The following is a 14,436-nucleotide window of genomic DNA, read 5'->3' as shown; positions in this document are numbered from 1 at the left end:
GTAGAGTTCATAGTAGAACTTAATATAGGCCTGCCCTACACATTTAGGAACAGATATTGGGTTCTGCCCAAACTCAAGCAATATAAAAGTAACGAGTAATGTAAAAAGTTACTTTCCAAAGGGGGTAACTAAGTAAAGTAACGGATTACTTTTTTAAGAAGTAACGAGTAACAAGCAAACACTACTTTTTAAAAGTAACTTCCCCAACACTGGTCGCTAGCCATAGACCCCGAAGCCGCCGCCAGGCGCCGCCATTTGCGCCATTTAGAATTTCAGCCGCCGCCAGCCAATAATTTCATAAGCCAAATTGAGCCGCCATCTGATAAAGTTTGGCTGAGCCGGCTAGAATTATTTGCATCAAATAATAATTCTATCATATAGAGACATACACACACGAAATAAACAATAGGGCTACACGAGATCTATTTTCCCACTGGATTCATAACAGCACAGTGTGCTCGTCGCTACTATACACAGACTTATATAGCACTGAACGTGACATATTACTGCAGTAACAAACCAACACCGTTTCCATATTGCAACGTTAATTCACGACGCATGCTTCAGTGTATTGAAGTGAAATGTGCAAAACTTTGTCCAAAATAATACTGATAACAGTGTGTACTGTTTATATTAAGGCGAGACACGGCAGGCAAAACATCGGGTTTTTTTTACTGGTCAATATTGAGATTTTTGGATATTTGTCTTCAATAACATGTCTTCTTTCAGACTTGTGGTGAAAAAAAGTCCGAAATACACATTTAGGTCTTTATTTTACTACACTTCGTCTGTTTGCGTCTGTAGATTTCTCATAAATTCAACAAAAGTTTGCGTTCTTAATCAACATACTTCTCCGCGATCTCTGCCGTCACCCTCTCATCACATGCACCGTTAGGAAGCTCTCTCTCTCTTCTGTACAATCCTGTTGGATTCAAATATGGTAATTTCCTTTTTATCAGCAACCAATCGTGAAAGTAAAAAGACTGAATGCGCGATCTCATTGGCTGATGATAAATCTTTAAAGCCCGTTTTATCAAAATGACCTGCTTCAGCCATTTGCCGCTATGAAAAGTTTGGCGGCTGCAGCAGCCATTTAGGTTTTGGCTGAGCCGGCTAGCCAGCCAATAACTTCATCAGCCAGCCATTATTCTCAAAACAAATGGCTTCGGGCTCTAGCTAGCCATGCCTCAGACGATAAGTGGATGACATGTTCTCTAGGCACCCCTTTTATACTTCCAGGTCTCACTGGTAGTGACGTCATGGGCTGTCGCCGGTCAATACAATCGCCGTGATTGGATAAGCTTTCAGACACCGGTTCACGTGGAGGACGTTCCCTAATAGCGTCATCGACACAGTGTCTCGTTCCCTGTTCTCAGGAAACAGGTTACAGTCGTAACCTAGATGTTTTCCCATGAGCTTTTCCACTTGTTTGCCCCACAGGGAAGGATATTTACACCGTAAAAGTAAGTTATTTTCTGTGAATGTGTACCTATTGGCATTATATAGTAAATAACTAGTCGATAACCGCCTCGAGTTGGATGACATTTCGTCCATTTTTCTATAACACTATAATTTGTAAATAGAAGTAAGATCTCTAGTGAGTTCTCATGACAATCTCAGAGAATCTCAGCTTCATCAAAAATACAACAGTTTAAATGATAGAAATACAGTACACAGCAAAAAATAACATGACATACTACCCGTGATCATTGTGTAATTTTTCTCGTATTTGATTGGTTTAATCAGTGCAAAACAGCATCCACCCACACTTTCTGTTACCGGTAAAGAAAATTTCGATGTTGGAATCATCAAAATCAACAAAATACATTTAATTTCTACAATTAAATGCAGAAAAACTGTCAAGCCAGGATATCTTCAGAGTTTTTTTTAAAACTACAACCGTCACTAAAAAATACTGCTGATACATTATTATTTTCAAATGTTAAATGTAAGGCCTGTAGAAAGAAACCAAAGTTAACTAGTTTGGTCTATATTATTCCCCCTTTCACAAGATGTAATATAAATCTATGGTGTCCCCAGAATTCCAGCTCAAAATACCACCCCAGATCATTTATTATAGCTTGTCAAATTTCCAAATTTGCCCCTTTGATGGTTTGTGGAAAAAAACAGCAGTTTTTGTGTGTGTTCCTTTAAATGCAAATGAGCTGCTGCTCACTGCCCCGTTCAGAAGAGGGTCGATGCTTTACATGAGCTTCAGATACTTGCAAAAACAAAACATGCAAATCTCATCCAAAATCTCAAAAATAACCTGTAGCGGAGTGCAGCCTTACGGAGAGACTTAGGAAGAAGTTGCCTTTGGACTGAACCTGGACATTTCTGAATGGTCAACATGACATCATGACTTTGCGTAAACATTAGGGGTGGAACGGTACACAGAAGTCACGGTTCGGTTCATACCTCGGTTCAGACATCACGGTTCGGTACGATTTCGGTACAATGGAGGGAAAAGCAAAACAAAAATGCAGAAGGCATTGTATTTTTTAAATAAGTTTTATTATATAAAGGCATAGAACCAGTTTATTTGTAGTGCACTGACAATAGTTTTATATAATTAGTTTATTAATTATTTTAATGAAAAGACAAAAAGACCTTGCGATATGTTTGGTAATTGTACCTGAATTAATTTAAAATTAATTTGCTATATTTCAGATCAATATATTTGTTTTCCTTAATTTTAATTATTAATTAACAATGTAACATTATTCTCATCTGAATTATAATTGATTTCTGTTAAAATAATACTACCATTAAAAACACATTCGATTTTCTTTTTTAATCAATGAGTGTAGAATGTGTAAGATTAGTGCTCCGAGGACGAGAAATGAAAACCAATGCAATATGACGAATGTCCAAAAGATGGGACCCACAGACTGTTTTGAAATGGAGTCGGATAAATATGTTTTTCTTTTAAAACAGTGTGTGTGTGTGTGTGTGTGTGTGATTTTGGTTGAGTGACAGTTGTAGGTTACAGTTTGAGTAAGAGTTTACAGTGTGCACAATGTTGTGTTTTATTGCGAGTGTACACAAATATAAGTAGGCCTAGGCTAAACACTTTGCAGGTTTAATGATCTGTATGAACAAAATTACGGAGTATGTTTTTTTTATGTTTCCACTGTTCGGTCGCGCGCGCCTCTCTCTCTCTCTCTCTCTCTCTGTCTCACACACACACACACACACACACACACACAGTTCGATCTCGCCTCTCTCTCGCGCGCGCGCACACACACACACAGACACAGTCCAGCATTGCAATCTTGACATCGCAGCCTTCATTATGCGGTCACACCAAACACGAATAGAGCGTCAAATTCGCGTCTAGTTCGACGCTAGTCCAAAGCGAATAGGACGCGCGTATAAAGCGAACGTTTGAAGTGAACGCGCGTTCAGAGCTAAGCCGATGGTACAGATTATGTGTCCCTAAAGAACCCGCGTATCTAACGGTAGTTCCGCATTACATTAATTAATTTGCACGCGAGTTTTATTTATTTTTATACCGTGTATTCTCCGTGTAAATTCGTGCACCGAACCGTGACTCCCGTACCGTTTCGGTTCGATACGAATACATGTACCGTTCCACCCCTAGTAAACATACACGCCACTTTCAATTCAAGTGGCGTGTTATCTATACGCATTTTGAGATATCCGCGTGTATGTCCACGCCGAAATCTTTTGCGTGTATGTCTACGCCATTAAATGTCCGAGTGATTCCGCGTGTATGTGTACGCCGTTAAATGTCCGAGCGAAACGAAGCAAAATCTATATCTACATCTGTGGAGCGATATTTCTTTTCCTAGGATGGTAGGAGAAGACTCATAAATGGTATTAACCCCAGTGACGGGTAGGTTTAGGGACGGGGTTGGGGTAGGTCATATATTTATATATACATAATACAGTAATATAACGTTAAGTCAAAGGCGTTGATAAACACGCTGAAAAGCGATTATGCGTGTTGATAGCACGCCAAAAATGGAAATACGAATTGGCGTGTCATACATACGCCATTTCATGAGATCAGTCTGGAATGGTTAGTGGATACATTTATATAGCCTAGTTGTGGCCGACCAATATTGTTTTTTTTGATGGCCGATGCCGATATCTTAGAGAGCAGGGTGGCCGATTGCAGATATAAAGTGTGTGTGTGTGTGTGTGTGTGTGTGTGTGTGTGTGTGTAAGCAATAAAGTAGAGAGGCTGTGCTGTATCGTGAATAATTAACGGCTGAAGGGCGTTGTTCGCGGAGTGCCTGCAACCCCTTCAGCCGTTACTTATATTCACGATACAGCACTTGCCTCGAGTACCTTATTGCTTTTATAAAACGGTTACCACACAATAAAAATATTAAAGTAAAAAAAATGTATTAGTGCAACTTCCATGAAGTAAAAATAAAGACAAGGTAACGCTAATTTTACATGCAGCACACAGTGAAAACGATATGAATATGACATGGCACTGGGCAACTAGATATATAGCACAGCATATTTTAAAATGAAGGATTTAAAGTTTTTCGATCGCGTCTCCTGTTGATCTTCTGTTCACATTCACTCACTTCGCACGGACCGACCGTCACTCGCAGTTTATGCAGGCTACAATGCACACTTCACAAGATATCACAGCTGGATTTGATTAAATCTGCAAGGTTTGTGAAATTAAATGTTTATTAGATATTCAGAGATTTGTTTAAATGATGTAGATGCGCATTTGATGAATGTTGACGGTAAATGAGAAATTATTTTAGCATGATTGTTTGCCTTTTCTGTTACAAATAATATAAAAGCAACACTTTACTTTTTCGCATACCATTTTCTTTCTTTGTTCTGTCTAACAAAGTATTAGATGACTGACAGAGATCGTAAACTAATGAAGACGGAGAATGTGAGTGAGCGCTGTGTGATCCGGCGCTGCCATTCTCTTCTCATTACCCGTCAAACTAAAAGTCTGGAGCGCCGTCAAAAGTCCCGCTTCCAACACATCAGCCAATCAGAAAAACTTATCGGCCAATGCCAATATTTTAAAAAAAGACAAATATCGGCCGATATATCGGCCTTGGCGATACAACGGCCTTGGCGATATATCGGTCGACCACTTAACTGATTCATCTCATCGACTTGCATGTACCGAAATGTTTAACTTTTACACAATGTTAGTTCCATGAGGTCTTTATAAAACAGCTGTGACATTTTTTGGTCAAGTAGTGTTCTGCATTCGTCTGTGGAGCAACGACAGAACAGTTTGCTGGAAATTTTGCCATTGAGTTAGAACTGGTAACACCGAATGGCAGAGCTGTGGGTGGAAACGTGCAGATTAAGGGGCGGTAATATTATAATAAGATACCCTTCCTAGTCAGAAGGGGAGCGAAATCTGATAGGCTTATTTTTTTTACATGCTAGAAGAGAAAGGTTTACCAAAACAAAGTTACTGGGTCACTTTTCAAATTTTCTGGGTTAAAACTTAACTTAACTTAACTTAAACATGTTAAAAATGTTAGTTTTAAAATTACCTCTACACACCAGAGGCATTGATGTGGACAGTTACAGGCAGCCAATGGAGGAGATGATTGAAGACCAGTTTGATGGTATTAGCTGGAAGTATAGCAATACTGAATAAAACGGCTGAAATACAAAAAATGACCAAATTTTATTTTTAAATTTTTAATTATTCAAAATGTCAAGACATTTCCATGACAAAATTGATGTGAAGCTTTCAAATTCAGATCTGCAGAAAGCTACTGTTGTTTATTTTGACTTTAGGAAGATCTTCTCCACAGAGGATGTTGACCATGGGAAAGGCTTCCATGTCAAATACCACCATTCCATCTCGACCCTCGGGGTTCTCCTTACATTGGACAGAAATCTGAAAGATGCATGCAGGCATTTGTAGAGATTATCTAAAATCCTAAAATAATTCTATATGATAATTCAACTCTATATGAATTATATACCTGAGATTGACTCAATAATTCATCAGTCACATCCTCTTCCGTCAAGAGAGTGTATTTCTCCGAAGGTTGTTCTCGAACAAATTTGCAGCAAGTTTTACCCTTATGTAATGAGAAACATTATTACTATTTTAAAAGGAAAACAAATTGTACAGTCTAGACTCTAGAATATATACAACATGTAATGTTTAACTCCAATCTTTGATTTTTTTAAAGCACTTGTTAGCACAGTGTTAGCACTCAATGCTAGTTTTGCCTTACCATTATGTTGACAATCTGAGCCAAGCTGTCTAATAAAAGATGTTGTATAAAAACAATTAATTACTGAAATATTATGATGAACAGTTTTTTGGTGTTTTTTTTGTGGATTGTCTTTCAACAATCGTAATCACTGACCAACTGCATATAAATATTATCCTTCCGGATAATTACACATGTGACTAAATCGTGACGTTTTGTGGATTCGTACATATGTGAAAATCACCAATGAGTTAAAACCCTCATATACTTGTCAAAAGAATTGGATGATTTAATATGTTTAATATGTTTCATCAGCTACTGTACCAAACATATAAAAGCATCAACAGCAAAAATAGGCAAAGCAAGCAACGTTTATTTTTGTACTACCGTTTCATTCAAAATGGTATCGAAAGTGTTTTACATAAAAGAAATGAAAAATAATCATAAAAGGTAAAAAATAAATAAATAAATAAACAAACAGAAAAAGTTACAAGTGTCATTGGGCTTTATTGTACCTTCAGCGTCTGAACGTATTACACAGCATGGCATGTAAATTAAATAAAACTAACATACCAGTCATAAGTAACAAGTATGTGATACGGAACAATTATATTCCTGTTATTGTTAAGCTTTAAAAAAGGAGAAATCCATGGTGGGATTTCTTTTTAAATCACAATAATATAGAAATTAACAGAGCTTAGTTTGGCAAGTTTGAGCATTTTACCTTTAGTTACTTTAGAGAATTTCATGCTTCAAGAATTTCAAAAAATACTTTTTTCAGTCTTACACTTGTTGCTGTTTTCTAAAAAGCTTGTTTTAGCATTAAATTGCTGTAAAATCATCTTATTAATAGACAATTTTAAATACTGGTACTTCTCCATATCACTGATTAATCAAATCTGCTATTTAATATACAATAATTTGTATGTTAATTGATTTGAAATAGCAAGAAGAAAAAATAATTTACCTCCAAAAATCACAGTGTATGCTGTACATTACAGCTGTCTTCTCTGAATTTAAAATAGTAGTCCATTGAGTTCATTTTATATCAAATCCACGTGTTCCAGTAGTAAAATTAGATTAAAAAAAAATGAAATACACTCTGTAAAACAATCAAAATGAAGTCTACAGGACATTCTTGACTTAAATGACTTAAATTATTTGAATGCAGGTCTCAAAATCAAAGCATCTTACTACACACTACTTCTTCATCTTCTGTATAGCATCACGCTCATCGTGACAAGGCAGGACATCAATTGTTTCTCAGAACTTACATAAGAAGTATAGCATCACGCTCATCGTGACAAGGCAGAACATCAATTGTTTCTCAGAACTTACATAAGAAGTGATGATTAATAACAGAAGAAGATATGATATTCACCACAGACACAGCAGAAAACAATCGACCACTCAAACAGGAAAACCTCAGCATGCAATCTTGTTCCATTTTACACTGAGCATTCATCAGTTCTCAAATCTATATTATGATCAGTTTAAAAACCTGAATTACTTACATGAACCAAATCTAGTACTACAAAGCTTAAAATAATTTTTCTCGACAACAGAATTGATATAATCATGGTAAAATGTAAAAATTGTATGATCAATACGTTATGACAACATATGTTTTGACATTGCTTTAACTCATTAACTAATTTTACTCATTAAAATAAGTAAAAATTATTTAAAAATTCAAATTTAAAAAGTCAGTTTAATGTAATTTACGTTGAAATTACTTAAAAATCCAAGTTGATTGCTTTAAGGCAGCAATTTTTTTTTTTACAGTGTAGAAAAATACCCCTGAAACTGGGAATGAATTGTTGAGTTCATTCTTTTCAACAAACTGTTAGTCCTGTTCGCAAGCCCATTTGAATGATTCGTTCATGAATCAGTCATCACTTAGCCTACTTCATGAACTCTCAAGGAGAGCTAGAGCAGATCATTTTAGTTTATAGGGGTGTGCAAAAAAAATCGATTCACATTTGAATCGCGATTCAATCTTTACCGATTCAGAATCGATTCATAGAATTCCAAAAATCGATTCTTTTTTTTCTTTTTTTTTTCTTTTTTTTTATGGCGTGCACGGGCGGAGTGGCAATCGGGTGAGTCGGGACTTTTACCGGTGGTTCGGTAGTGTTTCGAGACTGCGAGGGCCGGTCTGATAAATAGTTACATTGCAAGTTCTTGCCGCCCGCTGGTCAAACTGTGCAGCCTCTCTGCTCAACCCGTGAATAAATGCATCGATCCGCTGATTATGTTTGAGTTCTTAATGGTCTGTAGATCTTTTGCCAAGCGTGTCAGAGGTTACGGGTTCTAAACCGAATATGTTCATCACGTTTGTGTGCATTTTATTTTGAGATTTCACCGGAACCACAACGGCGATATGAAGCGCGCGTCCGAGTGAAGACTGCGTGAGCCACAGAGAACACTGTATCCATGACACTGATAGCAGCGACAACAAGCGCTGACAGCGCTCAGCTTGATTTCAAAAACAACAGATCTCTTATTTAATAGCGAACTAAATAAATGCTCTGCTAGTTAACTGGAGATACCCGCAAATTACGCCTATGAACGACTTCACTGGATCTAAAGAAATCAATCTAACCATAGATGTTACCAGTAGCGGTGGCTTTTTAAAATCTATTTAAAATTATTTCGCAAGGGTTCTATGACATTAGTATATTTTTAGGAAGTTCAATGTGCCCAGTCGAGTTCACATTTCAACAGTCAGCCTGGTAGCTGAAGTAGTCCTTAAACCACATTTAGCATAATTGTTTGTTTGATCTGACTACAGCACTTTAAAGCTAAATGTAAAAGCTTTTTATTTAAGTTTTATTTTAAACTTGAATTAAATGTATTTGAAAGCTGGCCAAAGCTTGGCACTTTGCACTTTTTAGTTGCAAAAGTTTTTATTTTTGTTTGAAGACATAAAGTATCAAACTACATTAAATTTGTTGTGTTTTTTTTTTCTTTTAAATTGTGTCTACTGCAATCAATCACATAGGAAAAAGTAAACTACATTTATATACTGCGAATCGTTTTTTGAATCGAGAATCGATTTTGAATCGAATCTTGAGACAAAAAATCGGTATCGAATCGAATCGTGACATTTTCTGAATCGTGCACCCCTATTAGTTTATTTTCAGTGAACAATGAAATTTGGAAATTTCTGACCTAAAGCTATTGAATGACTTCACAAGACTTGGAATATGACGCATGAGTCTACTATTATGGTAGGCCTATGATGCTTTTTGAAGTTTGAAAGCTTTAGCATGAAAAAAAAAGTCTTCACTTTTGTTTTTGTTCCACTTTATTCAACTTGCAGGAAGTGGTCAAGTTGAATATAAGCATACCTGTAACAGAGACAGAGTGTGCCAAGTTGCCAACTGCCACAAAGAGCTGAGGGCACCAACGATGTTTCGAACAGTGGCAGCTCTGCTCTGAATGTGCAGATGGAGGCGTAAACATAATTGACGTGATGATGACGTCAAAAGTTCAGTGTTTATTCCAATAAGCGAAAAAATAAAGGTTTTCCAATAGAGTGCAAATGGTATTTACATTGCAAATTAAAAAAAGAAGACAAAACAAACCAAAATAAAATAAATTGCTCAAAGTTATTTGCAAACAAACTTTTGGCTATGCCAATAAATTGAAACAAAACACAGCAACTATAATCCAACTCACTCTATGAGCTTCCAAACAACTTAAAGGGAATAGTAAAATGCCCTTTTCACAAGATGTAAAATAAGTTTCTGATGTCCCCAGAGTGTGTATGTGACGTTTTAGCTCAAAATACCCAACAGAAATTGTTAAAATGTTAAAATTGTCACTTTTTGAGGGTAAGCAAAAACGCACTGTTTTTGTGTCTGTCCCTTTAAATGCAAATGAGTTGCTGTGTTTCAAGAGCTTGTGTTAGTGTTAGCAGCTCCCTCCAATTACCTCACACAGACACACAAAAACATTTAGCCTTTTATGTTCAAACCGGAGTCAGACAATGATGGAGAGACTCAAGAAGAAGTGACAACATGTAGAATGCAACAGGACATTTCTGATTGGTTAGTTGATGAATTTATATTGCTGATGTGTAGTTATCTTCTAGTCATTGATTAGCATATTCTGTCATGATAATCTATACACAAATCCGCCGCGAACTCTATAGGCGCCACCATCTTGCCTGCCGCCATTACTGCGGGCCTGCAGGGTGACGGTGTGACACTTGCCGGTGCCCTCTAATGACATTTCTATGAAAGCGGATCCTGCTCATGAAAGAAAATGTCTGGTGAAAGGGAACATTGGGTAGATGATGTCAGGTAGTGGCCAAAACTTACCGATAAAGGTAATTTATTGACAACATAATGTATTAATGTAAAAATGTGTCAGCCAAATGTAATGTAATTAAGACCTGTATTATTTGATGACAACAATAAAACCGAGCGCTGTCATAGCTGTGTTGCTAATATGTTCACAAGCTTCACAAGTTGCAAATAACTCAGTGTTTCCCCTACCTGTTTTGTAATAATACTATACCCCGCAATAATACTATTTAAATACGAATACGTGCTCAGTGTGAATGAATGGTGCAGTCGACGCGCAATTTCATTTAACACACACGCTGAAGCACGTGTGACGCTCGAGCTGTTTATTTGCCTATATGAGGACACGACTGCATGAACTTCCTCGAGACGCGCTTGATTCCTGCCGGTTCCATAGTGATAGTGGCGCGGCCAGAGAAACTTGAGCGCTGCAGGCATATTAAATTATTATAAATATTTTTTTCCGCGTGAGAAATACAATGTGTCGCGGGAGTGCGTGACAAAAGACCGAAATGAGTGACTGTCACTCTCAATCATAGACAGTATAAGAAGTGACAGAGCCATCTCATTGGAACTCAGTTGAGACAGTTGAAGCCCATTTTTAGCGATTTTTGAGCACTTTCGTTCCTGACGCGCAGACTCAAACTAAGCTTGATGACGTGAGCAACCTGTCTGACAGACGTAAATCTTCTAGTAGCTGTGCGTGAAAATTGCCAACGTTAATCTTGCAGAGACGGGGAACTTGAGCAAAGAGTTCTTTGGCGTGAGTGAGCAGGAGTAAGAATTCCGTTGCTTTTATGGACTCATTATCTATGGCCTTCTCCCTTGACGGGACGTCCCCCCAATTGCCTGCGAGCTTCTCCTCCTGTCTGTACGGTAATTTCTGTACAGCGCGACAGAGAGTCGAGTGGTTATGACGCAATCGTTAGCCTATTTTTACTAAATCTGTTTATACGGGGCCATAATGTAACATAGAAGGTAATGGAGCCCTTTATACATTGTCGTGTTTCTTTAGAAATAAATAATGGACAAGTGGAGTCCTTAAACACCTCAGATGTAAAGTTATTCGCTGTCAAAGTGACGCCAAAATGAATGGGAGTCAATGGAAATGCTAACACAAGTGAAGTTCTGCTACAAGATGGCGGCACCCAGCCGGCTTCAACTTCCGGTCGATGGATTACCCCCTTGGTTAATATGCTGGGAAAAAAGTTCGCCAGTGTGCATAGTGGTGATAATTTAGAAGATATCCATAGACTACATAAAGAGACGGTTAAAGAAAATAGAGATGTGTCTATTAAAAAATAAAATGAGGAAAGTACTATGGATGCAGAAATTAATTTGAATGAATTAGTGATGGTATTAAATGGTGTTAAGAATACTGCTTCAGGAGAAGATCAACTCAGTTATGTTATGTTCCAGAAGCTACCTGAAAAAGTGTCAAAGATAATATTGCACTTATTTAATAAGATATGGGAAGAAGGTAAAATGCCCAAAAGCTGGAAGAGTGCATTAAGATTACCATTTAATAAACCTGGGGCCTGTACCATGAAGGTAGCTGAACAAATTCGGAGTTACAGGATTAGTTTTGAGTTGACAAAACCAAACCGATGCAATCAGGCTTTATTGGTACCATGACGCAGCTCATCAACTTTCTCTGTCAACTCAGGCTTTGATCTTAAGCTATGATTACTCCACGGGCGCGTGCACATACCAAAGTGACGTTGGCACCGAACAACCAATCGCGTTCGATATGGATAGAGCGAGAGCTATATATTCTTTCCGCGGAGGAGCAAGAGATAATCATTTAGAATTACGATGAATTTAAATATGTATTACAAGCTCGAAACAATACGGTCTCTGCTGCCAAAGCAAGAGAAGACTGTTGGAGAAAGATTGCTGATTGTGTTAATGTGTAAGCTAAATAAATACGTTCTTTATTCATGTAAAATGATGTATATAGGCTATGAATGTGTGTGTGAAATATAGCCTATATTTTTATAATATATAAAAAATGTGCATGTATATACTAATAAAGATTAATATTTATTGATTTTTAGATGCAACTCCAAACGTTCTTGGCAGCTGATAAAGACAAATTATAAAAATATAATTCAAAGTAGCCTAGTAAGTATTTACACACAACCTTTTATTATTTTTTTATTAACACTTGTTTGAGGCAAACCGAAAAAAGAGTGAAATTCAGAAAACCAGTGGAGGGCCACTCCTCCAGAATACACTGAGTTGATAGGAATAAGGGACGGCCGATTATGGATGGGATTACAGGTGCTGTACAGTCTGACCCTGGTGCTGGCTCCTCTAAGCAAGTAACACTGGGTACGTGTACATTACTATTTTAAGTTTTAAATATGGCTGACTGTATGTTCTGCAGTCGAGGGAAATGCAGTGTCCCTGTTGAAGCCAGCATGCACACACACACACAGTCTCCCACACAGAGGTCAGTATGCAGCAGACAGAACACCAGAAACCTATAGGCCTACTTTTATTTATCAGGGAGGAGGAAATGATGAAGACACTCTGTGTTCTGGGACAGTTGCTGAGGTGAATGCACTGGGCTTTTTATTAAGGCAAACATTTGAATGTGTGGCATAAAAGAGGGACTGGCCCAAGTTACACATCTCTTTTATTGTAGGATTTTTCACAACCTGTCCCAGAAACTGAAGCCTCTACCTCAACAGGCTTCAAAAGAAATGTAAGGATTTAAAACACTTGACATATATTACAGGTGTTTGTCAAGGAACTTTCAAGGAACTTTTTGTGAGTTGATTAGCCTCCCAAAAACTTGTAATGATGCTTGTGGTGGAATTATGTTTCAGGTGGAAACAGACTCAGTCAGGGCCCTTTACAAAAGGAGCCTATGGAGCTAGACTGCACACTAAAGGAGCCTATAGAGCTAGACTGCACACTAAAGGAGCCTATGGAGCTAGACTGCACACTAAAGGAGCCTATAGAGCTAGACTGCACACTAAAGGAGCCTATAGAGCTAGACTGCACACTAAAGGAGCCTATAGAGCTAGACTGCACACTAAAGGAGCCTATGGAGCTAGACTGCACACTAAAGGAGCCTATAGAGCTAGACTGCACACTAAAGGAGCCTATGGAGCTAGACTGCACACTAAAGGAGCCTATAGAGCTAGACTGCACACTAAAGGAGCCTATAGAGCTAGACTGCACACTAAAGGAGCCTATAGAGCTAGACTGCACACTAAAGGAGCCTATAGAGCTAGACTGCACACTAAAGGAGCCTATGGAGCTAGACTGCACACTAAAGGAGCCTATAGAGCTAGACTGCACACTAAAGGAGCCTATAGAGCTAGACTGCACACTAAAGGAGCCTATGGAGCTAGACTGCACACTAAAGGAGCCTATAGAGCTAGACTGCACACTAAAGGAGCCTATGGAGCTAGACTGCACACTAAAGGAGCCTGACTGTGAGCTGAGGAGGCTCCACATTTAAAAAATATATGTAACAGCTAGATTAAACTGATCTCAGCATGTGAACTTATTTAACCAAGTAACACTTTAGCATGAATATTAATGCAACTTTCTATTGCTTTCTTTCTCCCCCCCCCCCATCCCACAAAACCAATAAAACAGTTTGAGACCTATCTGCAGTTTCTATGTGCTTTTATTAAGTGTAATATTGTATGGTGATTGCAACTACATTTGCACCAGCTGGGTGCTCAAGTGTGTTCGGATCAGTTTCAACGGGGAGAAGCTTTCTGTGGTGTTCTGGCTCCTTTCTATGGTGGCTATATTGTGCAGAATGGCACATGCAGACACTATCTGTGATGCCCACTCTGGTGACTCTTAAGCGCCGAAGACAGTTGAAATGTGCCTTTAGGATGCCAAAGATCATCTCTAACTTTTACTATGGTTTTACTGACACATGAGGGTCATGATAGGGGGTT

At 38.0% G+C, this 14,436-nt stretch overlaps 1 protein-coding gene and 1 long non-coding RNA gene across 2 annotated transcripts in view; one reads left to right on the top strand and one right to left on the bottom strand.

Moving 5' to 3' along the window:
• The window catches only part of aldh3a2b (aldehyde dehydrogenase 3 family, member A2b), a 96,283-nt gene that overhangs the window by 70,031 nt on the left and 11,816 nt on the right, over positions 1-14,436 (top strand). The window lies entirely within an intron of this gene.
• Positions 5,664-6,303, bottom strand: LOC130095484 (uncharacterized). The gene is made up of 3 exons (XR_008808117.1): positions 6,216-6,303; positions 5,958-6,056; positions 5,664-5,869 (listed from the first exon to the last, which is right to left on the bottom strand). It is a non-coding gene; the product is annotated as an uncharacterized LOC130095484 (long non-coding RNA).

The sequence above is a fragment of the Rhinichthys klamathensis genome, unplaced genomic scaffold (genome assembly GCF_029890125.1).
Source record: "Rhinichthys klamathensis goyatoka isolate OS25496 unplaced genomic scaffold, OSU_Roscu_1.1 h1tg000191l_1, whole genome shotgun sequence".
Classification (NCBI taxonomy): domain Eukaryota; kingdom Metazoa; phylum Chordata; class Actinopteri; order Cypriniformes; family Leuciscidae; genus Rhinichthys; species Rhinichthys klamathensis.
This window is presented reverse-complemented; position numbering and strand designations above follow the sequence as displayed.